The sequence below is a fragment of the Oncorhynchus keta genome, unplaced genomic scaffold, assembly GCF_023373465.1.
Source record: "Oncorhynchus keta strain PuntledgeMale-10-30-2019 unplaced genomic scaffold, Oket_V2 Un_contig_2182_pilon_pilon, whole genome shotgun sequence".
In the NCBI taxonomy this organism is placed as follows: Eukaryota; Metazoa; Chordata; class Actinopteri; order Salmoniformes; family Salmonidae; genus Oncorhynchus; species Oncorhynchus keta.
The window spans coordinates 152501-173642 of record NW_026282628.1 but is presented as its reverse complement, the minus strand read 5'-3'; the positions used below and the strand labels follow the sequence as shown (position 1 = coordinate 173642).

The 21142-nt window shown below is 42.1% G+C and overlaps 1 pseudogene; it reads left to right on the top strand.

The window, feature by feature from the left end:
• Positions 1-2258: 2258 nt before the first annotated feature.
• Positions 2259-9992, top strand: LOC127921257 (probable G-protein coupled receptor 139; annotated as a pseudogene).
• Positions 9993-21142: the final 11150 nt, after the last annotated feature.

Genomic DNA, 21142 nt, shown 5'->3' with positions numbered 1-21142 from the left:
ATGTACTGTTAGAGCCGATTTGGACATATTTGTATAAAAGACCGAACATATGGAGCTCCATGTATATTTGTGTAAATATATTAAATATTAATGTAAATGATGAAATATTAGTACGTGCCTTTATGATTTTATATTTACCTGATTGAGATATATTCATTTGTTGTTAGTGTAACTCAGTTTTTTGGCCCCTCTTGCCTATTCATTGTATTGTGGTAAGTGTGTTAGGATAAAGGCAGGAAGTTGGGCCTTCGGGAGAGGAGTCCTTGCTAGATGCGGGAGCGGTATAGTTTTTTAGACCATACAGACATACAGACATACAGGTCATAATATGTATTTTTTCCATATCAGAAGTATTTTGTGCTTTAAGTTGATTGGAGACTCATTTATTTGTTAGATATAAGAAGAATAAACATTTTTGTTGCACCATATCCCTGGATGTCATTGAATGTTTGGCTTTGGAAACCTTGAGTGTGGACTGTATGCGTACCAAACAACCCCGCTTCCAGGCTTGGGCAGTGGCTATGGTAAAGACGAAAGGAAGCCACTACATGTACACACGCATGTACTTACACATGTACACACGCATGTACTTACACATGTACACACGCATGTACTTACACATGTACACACGCATGTACTTACACATGTACACACGCATGTATTTCGCATGTACTTACACATGTACACACGCATGTACTCTCATACATGTACACACGCATGTACTTACACATGTACACACGCATGTACTTACACATGTACACACGTACATGTACTCTCCCTACATGTACACGCATGTACACAAGCATGTACTTACACATGTACACACACATGTACTTACACATGTACACACACACATGTACTTACACATTGACCCACAATAAATCACACACACACACACACACACACACACACACACACACACACACACACACACACACACACACACACACACACACACACACACACACACACACACACACACACATATGCATACACACAGTTGGTTTTGCCTTAGCAACAGCAGGCTAAATCATATAGACCCCTTTGTGTCCACGTTTCTCCTACTACTGGCAGAGAGTCCCAGGAAGAGGGGAGGGATGGAGGGAGGGAGGAAATAATAGAAAACTGTGATTGTCCCAGCATGACAGAGGGAGGGAGGGATGCAGGGAGGGAGAGATGGAGGGAGGGAGAGGTAGAGAGAGAGAGAGAGAGAGAGAGAGGGAGGGGGCTGAAGTTATAGAAAACTGTGATTATCACCCACATCTTGCTCATGAACAATTCACCATGGCCCAGCACGACCCTTAAGAAGGGTGGGAGGGAGGGAGTGAGACTGGGAGAAAATTATAGAAAACTGTGATTGTCCCTCCATGTCCCCTGAGTCATTCCCCATGCTCCATCAAGGATAGAAGGGAGGGACAGAAGGGAGGGACAGAAGGAGAGAGGAAATAAGGAATGTGAGGGAGGGAGTTAGAGAGCAAAGAAAGAGGTGAATGAGGAGTGAAAAGGGAGAGAAAGGATGGAAGAAGAAGCAAGGGAAGAAAAGAAAAGAAAAGAAAGAGTGAAGGTGTGAGGAGAGGAGGAAGAATCAAGTGGTGAAGGAAAACACAGAGGGAGAGAGAGGGTGGTGTCCTTGGACTGTTTATCTGGGCCAGCCGGAGCCTCAACGACTCAGCAAGGACGTGACGGTGCGCTGTCATTGTTCCCTGGTTTTGTTGTGGCGCCGTATATTATTATTTAATCGGGCTAACTAACGGACCCGCAAGTCCCCCCTCGCAACGCAGCAGGTGGAGGGTGGAGGAGGGGAAGGATATGGGGAGAAAGGGAGGGAGTGAAGGATGAGGTTGAAAGGGGGAAGGGAGTCGGGAGTGAGAGAGAGAGGGAAGGTTGAGGAGAGGAGAGGAGAGGAGAGGAGAGGAGAGGAGAGGAGAGGAGAGGGAAAAATGGTCACAGGCAATATTCTACTGAGCAAATGATTAGTCTTTAGAAAGGGGTTAGGGTCAGTATTGTAGTAGTCCGGTCTCGAGACCACATATTGACTCTCTTGGTCTTGTCTTGGTGCCGGAAACATTTGTACTCGGTCTTGACTCAGTCTCAGAGAGTCTCATTTCTCCCAGAGACCAGCGGAGACCAGCGGAGTAAAAAACTCCTAATTATCAGCTTCCATTCAGTCAGCGCATTAAACCACTTCCCCAGGCCAAATATATACACTCCTTCCTTGAAACATGAATATCTTAACAGCCTTTATATCTATAATAGACATGTTTGCGTCGTGGTGCACCTACAGGCCTTCAGTGTGTGACAGGTTAGTGGTTCTGACAGGACAGCAACTGTAACACCAGAGCTCTTATGTAGGAGAGCACTTTTTGTAAAACACAAAGGGCCAGTGGTGTACTGGAGGGTATACGCAGGCCAGTGGTGTACTGGAGGGTATACGCAGGCCAGTGGTGTACTGGAGGGTATACGCAGGCCAGTGGTGTACTGGAGGGTATACGCAGGCCAGTGGTGTACTGGAGGGTATACGGGCCAGTGGTGTACTGGAGGGTATACGCAGGCCAGTGGTGTACTGGAGGGTATACGCAGGCCAGTGGTGTACTGGAGGGTATACGCAGGCCAGTGGTGTACTGGAGGGTATACGCAGGCCAGTGGTGTACTGGAGGGTATACGCAGGCCAGTGGTGTACTGGAGGGTATACGCAGGCCAGTGGTGTACTGGAGGGTATACGCAGGCCAGTGGTGTACTGGAGGGTATACGCAGGCCAGTGGTGTACTGGAGGGTATACGCAGGCCAGTGGTGTACTGGAGGGTATACGCAGGCCAGTGGTGTACTGGAGGGTATACGCAGGCCAGTGGTGTACTGGAGGGTATACGCAGGCCAGTGGTGTACTGGAGGGTATACGCAGGCCAGTGGTGTACTGGGGGTATACGCAGGCCAGTGGTGTACTGGAGGGTATACGCAGGCCAGTGGTGTACTGGAGGGTATACGCAGGCCAGTGGTGTACTGGAGGGTATATTCAGGCCAGGGTATACGCAGGCCAGTGGTGTACTGGAGGGTATACGCAGGCCAGTGGTGTACTGGAGGGTATACGCAGGCCAGTGGTGTACTGGAGGGTATATTCAGGCCAGTGGTGTACTGGAGGGTATACGCAGCTAGAAGCATATACTCACTACTTAATCCCTACTGATACAACTTATCAATGATGTCGTACAATAGGGAAATCATGCACAAAGTAGCCTACACAAACGCAAAGGACGTGAAATATATTCACATGTGTGCTGCACACAGCCTAGTTTCAGTGGAATATCATTTGCAGGCAGCAAGAGCGTGCATCTCCCAACTGGATTTGTCATGGAGCAGCTCACAGAAGAATGACATCGGTAGCTGGTAGAGTAGGACAGATGTTTCAACATGGTATCTACCAGTATATGCTAACTAAGGCAACAATGGGTATGCAAACCAGGTATTGAAAAAGTGTTGGTTGGTAGGCTATTTGTGATGCACAATTTTCATCATGTGCTGTTTGCATCAGGGGTGTAGACATGGACCGGCCTGGGTGGACAGAGGCCCACCCAATCAGATTGATGTAGTTTAAACATTGTTGTATATTTAGTGCTTACATTTTAGTTTTTTTTTGTGTTAAAAAAAGTGTGATTTTGACAGTGACAATTTGAAAAATCTATAGGAAAGCTCTCTTTTTATTGATTTATTTTCATTAGGAAAACATGGGATTTTCACAGGGTGCCTTTCCTTCACTGGAGGGACGAACCTTTTGGCAGAATTAGAGTATACCCACTTCTCCAAGCACCACTTCACCACTGCATAGGGCTGATGGAAAGACAGCAGTCACACACAGCATGATGTTAACGGATAAGCAGTCCATAAACTAGGACATAATAAGCCAGTAGGCCCCAATCATAAGAATCCAAAATCACAACCATTAAGCATTTCCCAATTGAAATGTACAACTTTTAATTCCCATTGCAAAAAACACTTCACTTTTAGCAAAGTAACCGATGATCTAAAGTTTAAAGTGGAACTGACAGCGTTTTAACTACTCTGCGGATATGAAACGAACAGACAATCGTAATATCAGTCAAAAATATCAAATTCCCAGTTTATGCTACAAAACCAACTTTAGAAGACGTTTTAAAAATATGTTCTATTTGACTCAACGTTTCATGACGTACACTAAGGCATTGTTGGCAGAATAGATGGATGCAGTTCAGTATATATTAATATAATCCACCAATACATTTCAGTATAGGATTAATATAATCCACCAATACATTTCAGTATAGGATTAATATAATCCACCAATACATTTCAGTATAGGATTAATATAATCCACCAATACATTTCAGTATAGGATTAATATAATCACCAATTTTCAGTATAGGATTAATATAATCCACCAATACATTTCAGTATAGGATTAATATAATCCACCAATACATTTCAGTATAGGATTAATATAATCCACCAACGCAGTTCAGTATAGGATTAATATAATCCACCAATACATTCAGTATAGGATTAATATAATCCACCAACGCAGTTCAGTAGGATTAATATAATCCACCAATACATTCAGTATAGGATTAATATAATCCACCAACGCAGTTCAGTATAGGATTAATATAATCCACCAACGCAGTTCAGTATAGGATTAATATAATCCACCAATACATTTCAGTATAGGATTAATATAATCCACCAATACAGTTCAGTATAGGATTAATATAATCCACCAACCACCAACCAGTTCAGTATAGGATTAATATAATCCACCAATACATTTCAGTATAGGATTAATATAATCCACCAATGCAGTTCAGTATAGGATTAATATAATCCACCAATACATTTCAGTATAGGATTAATATAATCCACCAATACATTTCAGTATAGGATTAATATAATCCACCAACGCAGTTCAGTATAGGATTAATATAATCCACCAATACAGTTCAGTATAGGATTAATATAATCCACCAATACATTTCAGTATAGGATTAATATAATCCACCAATACAGTTCAGTATAGGATTAATATAATCCACCAATACAGTTCAGTATAGGATTAATATAATCCACCAACGCAGTTCAGTATAGGATTAATATAATCCACCAACGCAGTTCAGTATAGGATTAATATAATCCACCAATACATTTCAGTATAGGATTAATATAATCCACCAATACATTTCAGTATAGGATTAATATAATCCACCAATACAGTTCAGTATAGGATTAATATAATCCACCAATACATTTCAGTATAGGATTAATATAATCCACCAATACAGTTCAGTATAGGATTAATATAATCCACCAATACATTTCAGTATAGGATTAATATAATCCACCAATACATTTCAGTATAGGATTAATATAATCCACCAATACATTTCAGTATAGGATTAATATAATCCACCAATACATTTCAGTATAGGATTAATATAATCCACCAATACATTTCAGTATAGGATTAATATAATCCACCAATACATTTCAGTATAGGATTAATATAATCCACCAATACATTTCAGTATAGGATTAATATAATCCACCAATACATTTCAGTATAGGATTAATATAATCCACCAATACATTTCAGTATAGGATTAATATAATCCACCAATACATTTCAGTATAGGATTAATATAATCCACCAATACAGTTCAGTATAGATTAATATAATCCACCAATACATTTCAGTATAGGATTAATATAATCCACCAATACATTTCAGTATAGGATTAATATAATCCACCAATACATTTCAGTATAGGATTAATATAATCCACCAATACAGTTCAGTATAGGATTAATATAATCCACCAATACAGTTCAGTATAGGATTAATATAATCCACCAATACATTTCAGTATAGGATTAATATAATCCACCAATACATTTCAGTATAGATTAATATAATCCACCAATACATTTCAGTATAGGATTAATATAATCCACCAATACATTTCAGTATAGGATTAATATAATCCACCAATACATTTCAGTATAGGATTAATATAATCCACCAATACATTTCAGTATAGGATTAATATAATCCACCAATACATTTCAGTATAGGATTAATATAATCCACCAATGCAGTTCAGTATAGGATTAATATAATCCACCAATACATTTCAGTATAGGATTAATATAATCCACCAATACAGTTCAGTATAGATTAATATAATCCACCAACGCAGTTCAGTATAGGATTAATATAATCCACCAATACATTTCAGTATATATTAATATAATCCACCAATACATTTCAGTATAGGATTAATATAATCCACCAATACATTTCAGTATAGGATTAATATAATCCACCAATACATTTCAGTATAGGATTAATATAATCCACCAATACATTTCAGTATAGGATTAATATAATCCACCAATACATTTCAGTATAGGATTAATATAATCCACCAATACATTTCAGTATAGGATTAATATAATCCACCAATACATTTCAGTATAGGATTAATATAATCCACCAATACATTTCAGTATAGGATTAATATAATCCACCAATACATTTCAGTATAGGATTAATATAATCCACCAATACATTTCAGTATAGATTAATATAATCCACCAATACATTTCAGTATAGGATTAATATAATCCACCAATGCATTTCTTGATAGTCCAAAACATATTGCTATCAGGTTGTAAATCACAGCTGGCCTGGTACATTGTTTGCTGCCTCCACATGCACTGTTTCCGTTTCAATTACTCAATATTCTGGACAAAAACCGACGCATGTAACTAAGGCTGGGAATGTCAATACAATCAAACTAGCGAGGGCAATGATCACAAGTCAGTCATAACGTGGCTAATAGGCTAGCGTGTCTATTTATGTAGCTAAAAACACAGAGCCTAATGTTAGCTAGATAACTAGCTAGATAGTTAGCTGCTAGGTGGATGTCATTTTATGCCATTGGAAGAGTGGGTGTGACTGACTTTTTCCCCTCATATCGTTTTTTTTTGGTGGCTATACACAGCTAGAGATGCAGGTGTCATTTGGTTATCTAGCAAGAACTTAAACGACTGTTATACAGTTAGCATATCTTTTGTGTCGCAAATTCACTCTACCTATCTTCTCCGATTTCAGAGCACTCACGTCTGAGTGCAAAACAACTAATGAATTTGCAAAATCAAAACACCTGCTGAATATGACCAGTGTCAGTAAATATAGGGGGAAAAAGTCATAGTTATTCAAGAACTACACTAGGTAACATTCTAGATAACATGTAAACAGCCTAACCAGTTCTGCCACAGCGAGAAAAATTGTCAAAGTGAGGCGTTCTCTCATTTGTGTCTGGGAGTAGCTAGCTCGCAAGCTAGCCAATTTTAGCCAGTTAGCTTGAGTGCTTGGTTGGGACAAGCAAGCATTGGCAGGCAATCTGCAGAAGGACGAGGAGGCTACAATTCCCCATCATTTATCAGTGCAATTTTGACGGCCAACTAGCTGAAAAAGTTTGAAAGGGTTAATCTAATGTTCCTTCGTCATAATAATAATTTAGAACTCTTATTTTGGTGGTGATTTGTCTTGAATTGGACATTTTTCTGGTCTCGTCTTGACTCGTCACGGAACCCTTGTCCCCCTCCAGATCTCAGTCTTGACACGGTCTCGCCCTCCTCCGTTCTTTGGTCTTGACTCAGATTCGATTTGCTCCGGTCTTGGTCTTGAACCAGTCTCGCTTTAAGTGGCCTCGAACACAACACTTGTTAGGGTTATGTAAAGGGTTGTTATCTGGTTCTCTTCATGCCAATAAATGGAAGACAAATTAAACTTTGTGTAGACGTGTGTTTTTGTGTGTGTGTGTGTGTGTGTGTGCATGTGCATGTGTGGGGTGTGCTTGTTGTTCCTTGTCAATGACCTCCCCAGTAAAACTAACTCTCTTCCTCTCTCTTTCATTTTCCTTTGGCATAACCTGTTTTCATTCCACTTTCAATTTCAACCTCTCATCATTATTTTTTCTTCACTTCCATGCTTTTCCTCTCATGTAATTTCCCCATCGCTTTCCTCTCTTCCTTCTCCTTCCTGTCTCCATTCATCTCCCCATATATCTGACCCTTGGCTCATACTCTCCCCCTCACATCCATTCCTTTCTTTCGTTGCAACAACTTGTTTCCACTCTGCTTTCTATCTCTCCCTCTCATCTTTCTTTCTCAACTCTCACCTATTACATTTCCCGCCCACTCTCCTCCTCTCCTCTTCTCTGCTTTCATTCCCTCCATAAACCACCAATCTGTGCCTCCCCATCCTATCCCTTCATCTCCCAAACCTATTCCCTTGTGTCACCCTCATAACCTTCCCCCTCCCCCTCATCCAGCCAACATACTCACTGTCATCATCCTCTCCCAGCTGGTGTTACGGCGTCAGAAGTCCTCCTATAACTACCTTCTGGCGCTCGCCGCTGACATTCTGGTCCTCCTGCTCATCGTCTTCGTCGACTTCATATTGGAGGACTTCATTTTGGGCGCGCCCCTTCCCCCTTCCTCAACAAGGCAGTCCAGGTCCTGGAGTTCTCCTCCATCCACACCTCCATCTGGATCACGGTCCCCTTGACCGTTGACCGTTATATTGCAGTCTGTCACCCGTTGAAGTATCATAGCGTTTCCTACCCGGCCCGCACACGGCGGGTCATCATGGGCGTCTATATGGGGTGTTTGGTGTCTGCGGCGCCTTACTACTGGTGGCCTGAGCTGTGGCATGGTTTACCTGGAGGTGGTACAGTAAGTGGAGGAAGGGGAGTAGTAGTAGTGCTGCGCAGCATGTGCTAGTCTGGGTGCACTGTGCGACTGTCTATCTCCTCCCCTGCTCCGTCTTCTTCTCCCTCAATGCAATGATCGTCAGGAAGCTCCAGCGCCGTCGCAGCTGCTTCCGCCTGCGCGGCTACTCCACGGGCAAGACCACCGCCATCCTACTCGCCATCACTTCCGTGTTTGCCGTCCTCTGGGCACCACGCACCGTCGTGATCCTTTACCACCTGTACACGGCGCCGCCGGCGTCCCCGGGTCCCGCCCGCCTTCTGCACCTCCTAACCGATGTGGCGAACATGCTAGCTCTCCTAAACACCGGGGTCAACTTCTTTCTTTACTGTTTCATCAGCAAGCGTTTCCGGACCATGGCGGCCACGGTTCTCCGGACGTTGTTCCGATGCCGTAAGCAGCCGCCGCCGTTCTACGCTGGACACAACTTCTCTATCACCAGTAGTCCCTGGATCTCCCCTGCTAACTCCCACTGCATCAAGATGCTGGTATACCAGTACGATAAGAACGGCAAGCCCATCTGCATCTCCTCGTGAGGGGGGAAGTGTGGAGGGTTTCCCTGACGACCGACCTTGATGATGACCCGATTCTGGGACTCTTTGAGCTTTTCAAATGTCAACAGACATTTAGAGTGGAGGGCTGGAAAGGTGGAGGAGAGGAGATGAGAGGTGGAGGAGAGGAGATGGAGGAGAGGAGAGGTGGTGGAGAGGAGAGGTGGAGGAGAGAAGAGTGTCTGAGAAGAGGAGACAGAAAGATATGTGGTTGGTGTATGAATACGCAACAATCTATCTATCTGAAGTGAGAGAAAGAATGCTTGAGAATAAGAAGAAGAAAAGTTGAGACATCAAGTAGGAATGTTGCTGAGCACAAACAGCAGAACAGAACTAACAACCCAGCAACAGTGTGTTGAGAACCATCTCTCCACTCGTTCATGCGGAAAAGCAATCTAACAGACTGATCATTCAGCCTGGATAACTGCCTGTCTTTTTGACTGTATTACTGCTCCGACAGTGTCTGACGATGAGCTTTGACTGTGATCAGGGACTGATAAACGAGCATCATGGCGGCTGCTTATTACTGGGTTTTATAGCCAGCCGTTTGTAAATGGGAATGGAGAGTGACACTGAGGAATTCCTCTGTGACATATCAACCTCGCTTTGACATTGGGACGTTTTTGGTACTGTCTCTGATATACTGCTGTCGACGGATGGGGAGGAGGAGGTGATGGGGGAGGGACAGTGGGAGGATGAGGGAGGCTCTGAATCTGAACAGATGGCCATCAACCAACGGGAGCCCGCTCTAGTCAAAGAGTTCATCGCAGAGACTCTCAGCGAGAGAAACCACTCACCTTTGAAGAGGTACCCGTGGCATTGATGCTCAAGTCTTTAGTGATGGCCTTAGATGATTTGATTCACAATCACTACCATGTCCCCTAACGTGTTTTGAAACTCTGCTGACATTTCCTGTTAATATATAGTGGGTCTCAGAGGTGCATTAGACATTACAAGAGACTTTTTATTCAAAAACGGATCTGTGGATTTTAAGATGTTCTCGGTGAGTGAATTCATCAAAGATGGAAGGGATTGGGAAAGATAACCATCCAATCAGGAGCCATCTCGCCTGTTGTTGTCATGGTGAAGGATTATGGTAGACTTGAATGTTAGATCAGTGTTCTTTAATACCGATCTTGACGACACAGGTTTTTGTTCTAGCCCAGTACTAACACACTTGATTCAGCGAATCAACTGATCATCAAGCAATGTGAGTGGTTGAATCAAGGTGTGCTAGGTGTGTTAGTGCTGGGACCAGGATTAAAGGAGATTGTTGTAGACGCACAAAAATAAAGCAAAACAATTACAGCAAAACAAGTAGAGGTTCCATAGACTCAGTAATCTTGTAACCATGGATTCCACAATTTTAAAAGGAGGACATTACTACCATTTTAAAGAGTCTTCAATTAAATATTGGTTGTCTTTGATGATTGTCTTAGTCATATTAGAATGAATGTATTTGTGCAGCTCCTCAAACCATTAACTTTATATCACTGACGTGTGTGTGTGTGTGTGTGTGTGTGTGTGTGTGTGTGTGTGTGTGTGTGTGTGTGTGTGTGTGTGTGTGTGTGTGTGTGTGTGTGTGTGTGTGTGTGTGTGTGTGTGTGTGTGTGTGTGTGTGTGTGTGTGTGTGTGTGTGTGTGTGTGTGTGAGAGAGAGAGCAAGGGAGTGAGAGAGACAGGCAGAGAGAGAGAGCGAGTAAACAAGAGTTAATTCATCAATAACGCCAGAGGTGTGGAATATTGACAATATACCACGGCTAAAGGGTTGTTCTTATGCACGATGCAGAACGGAGTGCCTGGACACAGCCCTTAGCCCCTTAGCCGTGGTATATTGGCCATATACCACATACCCCCGAGGTGCCTTATTGGTATTATAACCAGGTTAACAATGTAATTAGAACAGTAAAAAGCCAGTTTATTCTCACTCTCACCCTCATAGCTGTATCTTTCTATTCTCTCTTCAACCCTCCTCTGTCTGACTGGCACGAGGGTGAGAAATTAGATGACTGAGAAACTATGAATTTATGAAGCCACGACAACTCATAGATCAACTGTGTTCTGTCCTGCCCAGAAACAACCTATAAAACCAGCCAGGTTGCTCACGATTGACTGCGAAATTTGAAGTCCGTCCAGGTAACCAGGACGTCAGTAGAAGACTTAAAAACCGTCTGCTAGGGGCAATGGTGAGGGCTATTACCATCATGTAGGCTTGGGTTTTGCTAGGGCAATGTGGATGGGGATGGGGATGGGGGATGGCCGTGTTCGATCCAACTGCTAGGTTTTAAGCCTATCCCAAACCTTAACCCTTACCTTAACAATTCGGAATTAATGCCTGAACTTTAAACATTTTAGGTACATACAAGTGTCTTATATCAGTTAAAAGCTTAAATTATTGTTATTGTCCGATTTACTATAGGCCTTACAGCGAAAGCATGCCATGCGATTGTTTGAGGACGGCGCCCCATATCAACATATTTTTCAACCAGCACAGGCTTCATAAAATCACAAATAGCGATTAAATAATCACTTACTTTTTGAAAATCTTCCTCTGATTTGCAATCCAAAGGGTCCCAGATGTAACATGCATGGTTGTTTTGTTAGATAAAATCCTTCTTTATATCCCAAAAAGTCAGTTTAGTTGGCGCTGTCGATTTCAGTAATCCACTCGTTCTGGAATTGCATAGAACTCATTGCAGTTTACTTTGGGCACATCAGTCAGACAGGAAGTGGAGAAAAATACACCCTAGCCTAAATAAGTTTTAACTGTGGAGTTCCTTTTGTTTTAAACCTATCCCAACCTTAACCCTAAATTTAACCATTCGTAATTAATGCATAAACTGAACCTTAAAAATCAAACGTTTATAGACAAACGTTGGATTCTGCAGTAAGACTGTGAGAGCTTGTTGTATAAAACACATCTCTGTTATTTTCTGTCCAATGAACATCCACACACACATTACACATGCACACATACACGTGCGCACACAAACATACACACACACATATCAATGCACAAACACTTCAGGCAAAACATGTATTCATCTATCCACATTGGGTGAAACTAAGCCAGAGGGCAAAATACACAAAACATTTCCTTTGAGGGATTCAGCGTGACATGGCCTCATAAATCGTGCATTAAATGCATCTTATATCTGATGAATGGTAGAAATATAGCTCCATCTCTCATATTTGATATCTCCTTGTAGGCTATTACCTTCTCAAAGTTGTCCAGTGGCCTCTGGAGGGCAGCACACTCAGGCCGGTCACCCGGGATACAAGTCAGTACTCGACCTTCATCCATCTCTGAGGATGTTGGGAGATGACGTGAAACCAGCCACTCAAGGCACCAGTGAGCTCTGTTACCTTCAAGCATCTGCCTCCAGTTGCTTGTTCGAATCCAGGCATGGAAAGTTGTGTTAGATTTATTTTAAAGAAGCCTATCCCAAACCTTAAACCTTACCTTAACCTGACCAATAGACAAAAAACAAAAACATTAACCTGACCAATAGACGAAAAACAAAAACATTAACATGACCAATAGACGAAAAACAAAAACATTAACCTGACCAATAGACGAAAAACAAAAACATTAACCTGACCAATAGACGAAAAACAAAAACATTAACCTGACCAATAGACAAAAAACAAAAACATTAACCTGACCAATAGACAAAAAACAAAAACATTAACCCAATAGACAAAAAACAAAAACATTAACCTGACCAATAGACAAAAAAAAAACAAAAACATTAACATGACCAATAGACAAAAACCAATAGACGAAAAACAAAAACATTAACCTGACCAATAGACAAAAAAAAAAAAAACATTAACCTGACCAATGACCAAAAACATTAACAAAAAAAAAAAACAAAAACATTAACATGACCAACCAAAAAAAACAACATTAACATGACCAACCAAAAAAACAACATTAACATGACCAACCAAAAAAACAACATTAACATGACCAACCAAAAAAACAACAATGTGACCAATAAACATTGATTGGACAGGGTTCAAGTCAAGGTAAAGAGCATGCTGGGTCATTATTGACTATTGACAGTGTATCAGCTGAGGTCAACTATCTTCATTATATAGCTCTAATAACATACCTCCCTTCCATGCTCTGAAGGGGAGTAGTTCTTTTTAACAAATGAGTGTGTGTGTGTATCATTGGAAAGATAATTGCTAAAGCCTGTGATAAGAGTGATGTTAACAGGTTAACGTTGTTTTGTGATTGTCCATTGGTCATGTTAATGCAATGTTTTGGTTGTCTATTGGTCATGATGAGCAATATGCATCAATACCACAACAGACACTTCAGTACCACTTTATTTGACCAGTTGCAGTGTCATAACATTGTCATATTGTCATAAACATGACATACCAAATTATATAAGATATCCTGACAGTTTGTCACTGAATGTCAAGTGACAATCTGTAATAAAATGTCAAACAGGACTTCATAACTATCCCAGAAAATGCAATGGGAGTGTATCTAAGCAATTATGGATTTTCTTTATTGAAAGCATCCCAACATTGCTAGTGTGACATTCGTTTATAACCCTCGTCAAAGGTTTCCACCAACGTTAATTAGACTGATTACGGTCATTTGATTTGTGAAAGAGTAAACTACTACTGAAAACACCCAGGAGGGTGCAGTTCTTGCCTGACCTCTGGTTGGAAAACAGATTCAATGAATACGACCCAGGTGTCCTCTCCATTTACCACGTGAGAGACTCTGAAGCAGGTGGGAGGGAGTGGTAGTTGCTATGGTGATGACTAGGGAACACCCACTGTTGGTGACATCAATAACTCATAACCGAATAATCATAATAGGAAACTCTTATCTCTGGAGGCTTCACGCTTTTCTCAAACAGATACTGTAAACCTGTAGAATATACTATTTTATTATCCTCCACTCTTTCATTTTCTCTCTCAGAGTGTGTCGGTATGTTTATGTGTGTGTGTGTGCGTTTGTGTGTGTGTGTGTATGTGTGCGTGCGTGCGTAAGTCTTTGTGTGCTTCCACGTGTGCGCGCATCTGTCTGAGTGCAAGAGCTTTCAAAAGTGCGTAAAATATCAAGTCAGTTAAGACAAAAAATGTGTACAGTAAATGAAGCAAAATATCTCTGTACTCTAAATGATTAAATAGCTTATTTATGCTCCTTGGTGTTGATGACCAGTCCACATACAGAACATTATTATTAATAAATTAGCATATCTGAGATTGTATTTCCCTCTGCTTACAGAATGGCAGTCTACTAATAGCTTTTCCATTGTGTGTTTTCTACATGTCAGGCTCTTTTTAAAATCAGTTGTTCTCGTAGCCTGTTACCAGATCTGTTGGTGCTGTATTGACAACTCAAACCAATGACCATAGGAGTTGTCAAGACTGCATAAGCAGATCTGGGATCAGGCTACCATTCCTCGATGACAGCACTTCATAAGATGTGAATTGATTGAATGTAATGCATTGATTGTTTTGGCTAGCATAATTAAGGTGCAATATGTGGAAATTGCTCTGCCATTTCCTGGTTGCAAAAATTCTAATAGTTTGCCTAATGTCAGTTTATGTGACAAAACAAGCAGCCATTGTGTAGAGAATCATTGTACCATCTAAACTGCTGTGAAATATATATTCCATAACCAACAAATATTGTATTTTTAGCTGTTTGAAGTTGGTGTACAAAACCAAAAGTAAAACAAGCAAAAACGAAACATAAGAATGGGAAGCATAGAAATAGTGCATATAAAACAGATATACAGCTTCTCGGACTCGCTTTTAATGAGAATGACAGATCTATAACTCAGATTTCTATGTAAATTTGGTCAGGTCACCCAAAAGTTACATATTGCAGCTTTTACTAATGAATTTAAATGAATATAATGTATGTACAGTATGTATTTGGTTATTTCCTGTGAGAAGGCATGTTGATATTTTATAACTGAGAATAAGATAAAGATACCCTCTAAAAATCAAAGATGTCTGTCTGGTCTTGTTTGTCTCTGTCAATTGTTTTTAACATGTTTACACATTAAATAACACAGTTGAAGTTGTATTGATTTTCCTAATATATTGTGACACACATGGCATGATTTGATGTGTAAAGTAAAATCCTGATCCTTATTTTTTATTTTATAATGTTCCTCATGATGAACAGAATACGTGTACCAAGTTTCATGGTTGTATCAGAAAGTGCACAGATTCAGTATTTTCTTGGCACTTATCTGCATATTGTGCAAATCAAAAGGTTTTCAAAATGTTGTAACACCCAATGAATATCACAATATCACAAAGTACATACCAAAATCCTCAAAGAGTTGTCATATCCTAAATGAATCTGATTTTTCACGTTATACTTCAGACCATCACGTGATACTTCAAACAACAAGGAGGTCAAAGACACTCACTGAATGTGTCCCAAATGACACCCTACTCTCTCCATACAGTGCACTACTTTTGACCAGGGCCCATAAGGTTCTTGTGAAACGTAATGCACTACGTAGGGAATTGGGTGCCACTCACCCACTGTCACCACTCACCATGAGAATTGTGCAAATGTTTTTCCATTGTTACAAAATCATTGCATCATGTATGTGTTCTTGAGTCTCACCTTTACACAGAGTTGTCGTGTTACTGCATAGCCCGAACTGGTACCGGGGACCTTCAGACGAGTCTTGTGAGTCCTGTGGGCGTCCTAGAGTAAAGAAACATGTATGTGTTCTTGAGTCTCACCTTTACACAGAGTTGTCGTGTTACTGCATAGCCCAAACTGGTACCGGGGGACCTTCAGACGAGTCTTGTGAGTCCTGTGGGCGTCCTAGAGTAAAGAAACAAACATGTACGTGTTCTTGAGTCTCACCTTTACACAGAGTTGTCGTGTTACTGCATAGCCCAAACTGTTCGGACACTACAGACAGAAGTTGGCAGATCGGCTGTACCGACTTCAGATGAGTCCCAATACGCTCGTGTTCGTGAGGGTCTCATCTTTCTATAGAGGGGTCATAATAGTTTGTAGGCCAAACCGTTAAGACGCTACAGATGATTTTGTGAGAAGACAGATATTCTGGATGTCTCATGGTCTGACAAACACCTCTCTAGCTCTGTCACCTTTCACTGCAGATGGGGTGTCTCATGGTCTGACAAACACCTCTCAAGCTCTGTCATCTTTCACCGCAGATGGGTGCCTCATGGTCTGACAAACACCTCTCTAGCTCTGTCACCTTTCACTGCAGATGGGATGCCTCATGGTCTGACAAACACCTCTCTAGCTCTGTCACCTTTCACTGCAGATGGGATGCCTCATGGTCTGACAAACACCTCTCTAGCTCTGTCACCTTTCACTGCAGATGGGATGTCTCATGGTCTGACAAACACCTCTCTAGCTCTGTCACCTTTCACTGCAGATGGGATGTCTCATGGTCTGACAAACACCTCTCTAGCTCTGTCACCTTTCACCGCAGATGGGATGCCTCATGGTCTGACAAACACCTCTCTAGCTCTGTCACCTTTCACTGCAGATGGGATGTCTCATGGTCTGACAAACACCTCTCTAGCTCTGTCACCTTTCACTGCAGATGGGATGTCTCATGGTCTGACAAACACCTCTCTAGCTCTGTCACCTTTCACTGCAGATGGGATGCCTCATGGTCTGACAAACACCTCTCTAGCTCTGTCACCTTTCACTGCAGATGGGATGCCTCATGGTCTGACAAACACCTCTCTAGCTCTGTCACCTTTCACTGCAGATGGGATGTCTCATGGTCTGACAAACACCTCTCTAGCTCTGTCACCTTTCACTGCAGATGGGCTGTCTCATGGTCTGACAAACACCTCTCTAGCTCTGTCACCTTTCACTGCAGATGGGATGCCTCATGGTCTGGACAAACACCTCTCTAGCTCTGTAACCTTTCACTGCAGATGGGCTGTCTCATGGTCTGACAAACACCTCTCTAGCTCTGTCACCTTTCACCGCAGATGGGAGGTCTCAAACACCTCTCTAGTGGTCTGACAAACACCTCTCTAACTCTGTCACCTTTCACCGCAGATGGGATATCTCATGGTCTGACAAACACCTCTCTAGCTCTGTCACCTTTCACCGCAGATGGGATGGCTCATGGTCTGACAAACACCTCTCTAGCTCTGTCACCTTTCACTGCAGATGGGATGTCTCATGGTCTGACAAACACCTCTCTAGCTCTGTCACCTTTCACTGCAGATGGGATGTCTCATGGTCTGACAAACACCTCTCTAGCTCTGTCACCTTTCACTGCAGATGGGATATCTCATGGTCTGACAAACACCTCTCTAGCTCTGTCACCTTTCACCGCAGATGGGATGTCTCATGGTCTGACAAACACCTCTCTAGCTCTGTCACCTTTCACCGCAGATGGGATATCTCATGGTCTGACAAACACCTCTCTAGCTCTGTCACCTTTCAGCTGTAAAAGTTCTTAAGGATCTGAGGGGCCATGCAAAATCGTTTCAGCCTCCTGAGGGAGAAGACGCACTGCTGAGCATTCTTCATGACTGTGTTGGTCTGAGAGGACCATGATAAGTCCTCATTGATGTCTGGACACTGGGGGAGGGGGTTGGAACTTGAAGAGACCAAGAGAGAGAGCGACTAGCACAAGAGAGGGGTGGGGGAGGGCTTGTAAAAAAACCTCTATCACCCACTGTCCCAGATGACCTCTATAGCTGAGAATTGACACACACACACCTTTTGAATGAAAGAGTAGAGGCAACTTTACACCTTTACAGATTTGAACAGAGAGGGTTCACAAAACCAGACCCCACACAGAAAGGCGGATGAGAGGCGGAGGCAATCACTGTCTCTTCCTCACTTACAGAAGACACAGCTAGCTAATCAATGCCTGTCTCTTACATAATACTGTTCAGCAGTGGAGGCTGGTGACTTGGACAATTGAGGAGGATGGGAGATCAATGATATAGACGACAAACTGTTTCATAAATCGTGAAAGACAAATTGTTTTAACCTAAAACATTTAATAAAGATATTTAAGGTCAAATATTATGGGGAATGGGAATGAGAGCACTATTTAAACAGTGGAAGGGATCAAGGCAGGGATTGAATGAGGGTATTGCACTTGAGTTGAGGTGTTTAGAGGCTCGACTTCAGTGCAGGACAGGGGTTGAGGTGTTTAGAGGCTGGACTTCAGTGCAGGACAGGGGTTGAGGTGTTTAGAGGCTTGACTTCAGTGCAGGACAGGGGTTGAGGTGTTTAGAGGCTTGACTTCAGTGCAGGACAGGGGTTGAGGTGTTTAGAGGCTTGACTTCAGTGCAGGACAGGGGTTGAGGTGTTTAGAGGCTTGACTTCAGTGCAGGACAGGGGTTGAGGTGTTTAGAGGCTTGACTTCAGTGCAGGACAGGGGTTGAGGTGTTTAGAGGCTTGACTTCAGTGCAGGACAGGGGTTGAGGTGTTTAGAGGCTTGACTTCAGTGCAGGACAGGGGTTGAGGTGTTTAGAGGCTTGACTTCAGTGCAGGACAGGGGTTGAGGTGTTTAGAGGCTTGACTTCAGTGCAGGACAGGGGTTGAGGTGTTTAGAGGCTTGACTTCAGTGCAGGACAGGGGTTGAGGTGTTTAGAGGCTTGACTTCAGTGCAGGACAGGGGTTGAGGTGTTTAGAGGCTTGACTTCAGTGCAGGACAGGGGTTGAGGTGTTTAGAGGCTTGACTTCAGTGCAGGACAGGGGTTGAGGTGTTCAGAGGCTTCAAGTGCAGGACAGGCTCACCATGAGGACAGGACAGGATTTGACTGGGAAGACAAAAAACAACACAACACAGTCATTACAATCACATTGATGTAAATGTAACAATAACGGGATTGTGTTTGTTTGTGTGTCATTGACTCTATATACAGTAATGAGTGAAAACTGACATGGGCTACTCAGTGCTTGCAGAGGAAACATTCAATGTGTCAGTGGATTAGAGGACACGTCAGACATGGCTTCAGTTCATGTCAGGAGAGAGTTGACACTGGTAGTGGAGTGGAGTGGTCATCACCTCGCTACACCACTGCGCTATACTATACTATACTATACCACACCACTACGCTATACTATACTATTGTACGCCACTATACTATACTATGCTATACTGCACCACTGTGCTATACTATACTATACTGCACCACTGCAGGGAACAGGAGGGGATTTAACTGTGAATACAAATAGCAGATACATTCAATTACAGCAGTGCCATCATCGGTTTAGGCAACACGTTTTTTTTCTCCATGAAGTTAAACTCAGACATTTCAGGTCAAACACAGACTGTGCATCTCGCCCACTTGACACATCAAAGTAGCCCAAGATTCACAAAACATTCCTGGGAAAAAAGCCCTGATCATCCTCATACCTGTTGATAATGGAGAACTGCTAGCGACAGCTGATGTCTGTGGTTTCATCCATTTGCCATGTGAAAAAAATAGCTTCTTTCAATCTAACTTTTAATGGATGATTAAATGGAAGCTGTCAAATCATTCTGAATTGATTTGACATTCAATAAAAGACAGTAGAAACTTCCACTTGCTCAACAAGCAGAGCATCATAATGTGCAATTACCTCTGCAAGCTCTTTGTAGTTGCCCTCGTTAGCGGAGGGGTCAGGAGACCCATAGTTTATACAGATTGTAAATTAAAGATAAACATTTTTTCCAAAACTATTATTATATTATTGATCGATAGAATATGACTCTTCAAATGACCCAGTAGTGCTATTTGCAAAGTTGGCTCCAGGTAAATGTTGCAATTCTTCAGCTATTCCTGAACCTGTGACCAAAAACAAGCTACATATGGACAGTAACACAACAAATGATCTAATCATTCTCTTCACAGCGAAATCTGCAGAGCTGGGATGGTTGTAGATTGTAATGTTAATTCATTATCTACCTGGCAACTAATTTGTTGCTAATAATTGTTTGAGCAAGAACAGGAAGTAGTTAAGTCATGGTTGTAACTGTGGTCAGTTCATCATTAAATCTGCCCAAGAGTAATTGCACTCCATTGATGTGTTTGTCTACATAGAGAGTCATGCATCCATCATCTAAAGAACACTCAAACTACACCACTTATTGGACAGGATAATCTTCATCAGAACATTTTTGGACTGGCGAAATTCACCTTGCATGTCATAATTTCTTACTGTGAATACACTCCAGCATTCAACTTGAAGACATATCCCAGAAGCTTCTGCTATCATCTTTTAGGAGAAACTGAGGACATAAACTGTATTGTTTGAAATGATTGAATCTGGCAATGTCACACTCTTGTATTGGCCCTACTGGTATCTTAGTGTGGGACACTGGGAGATTGTTCCTGGAACTCCTTTACATGGCTGGAATCTCATTTCAACTTAGATGACAGGTAAAGTGATGAAGAGGTGTATTAGACTGCCCTGGGCTACCATTACTCTGTGTGTGTGTGTGTGTGTGTGTGTGTGTGTGTGTGTGTGTGTGTGTGTGTGTGTGTGTGTGTGTGTGTGTGTGTGTGTGTGTGCGTGCCTGTGTGTGTGTCTGTGTGTGTGTGGGGTGTGTGTGGTGTGTGTGTTTGCATGTGTTTGCTTGTGTGTGTGTGTGTGTGTGTGTGTGTGTGTGTGTGTGTGTGTGTGTGTGTGTGTGTGTGTGTGTGTGTGTGTGTGTTGTGTGTGTGTGTGTTTGTGTGTGTGTGTGTGTGTGTGTGTGTGTGTGTGTGTGTGTGTGTGTGTGTGTGTGTGTGTGTGTGTGTGTGTGTGTGTGTGTGTGTGTGTGTGTGTGTGTGTGTGTGTGTGTC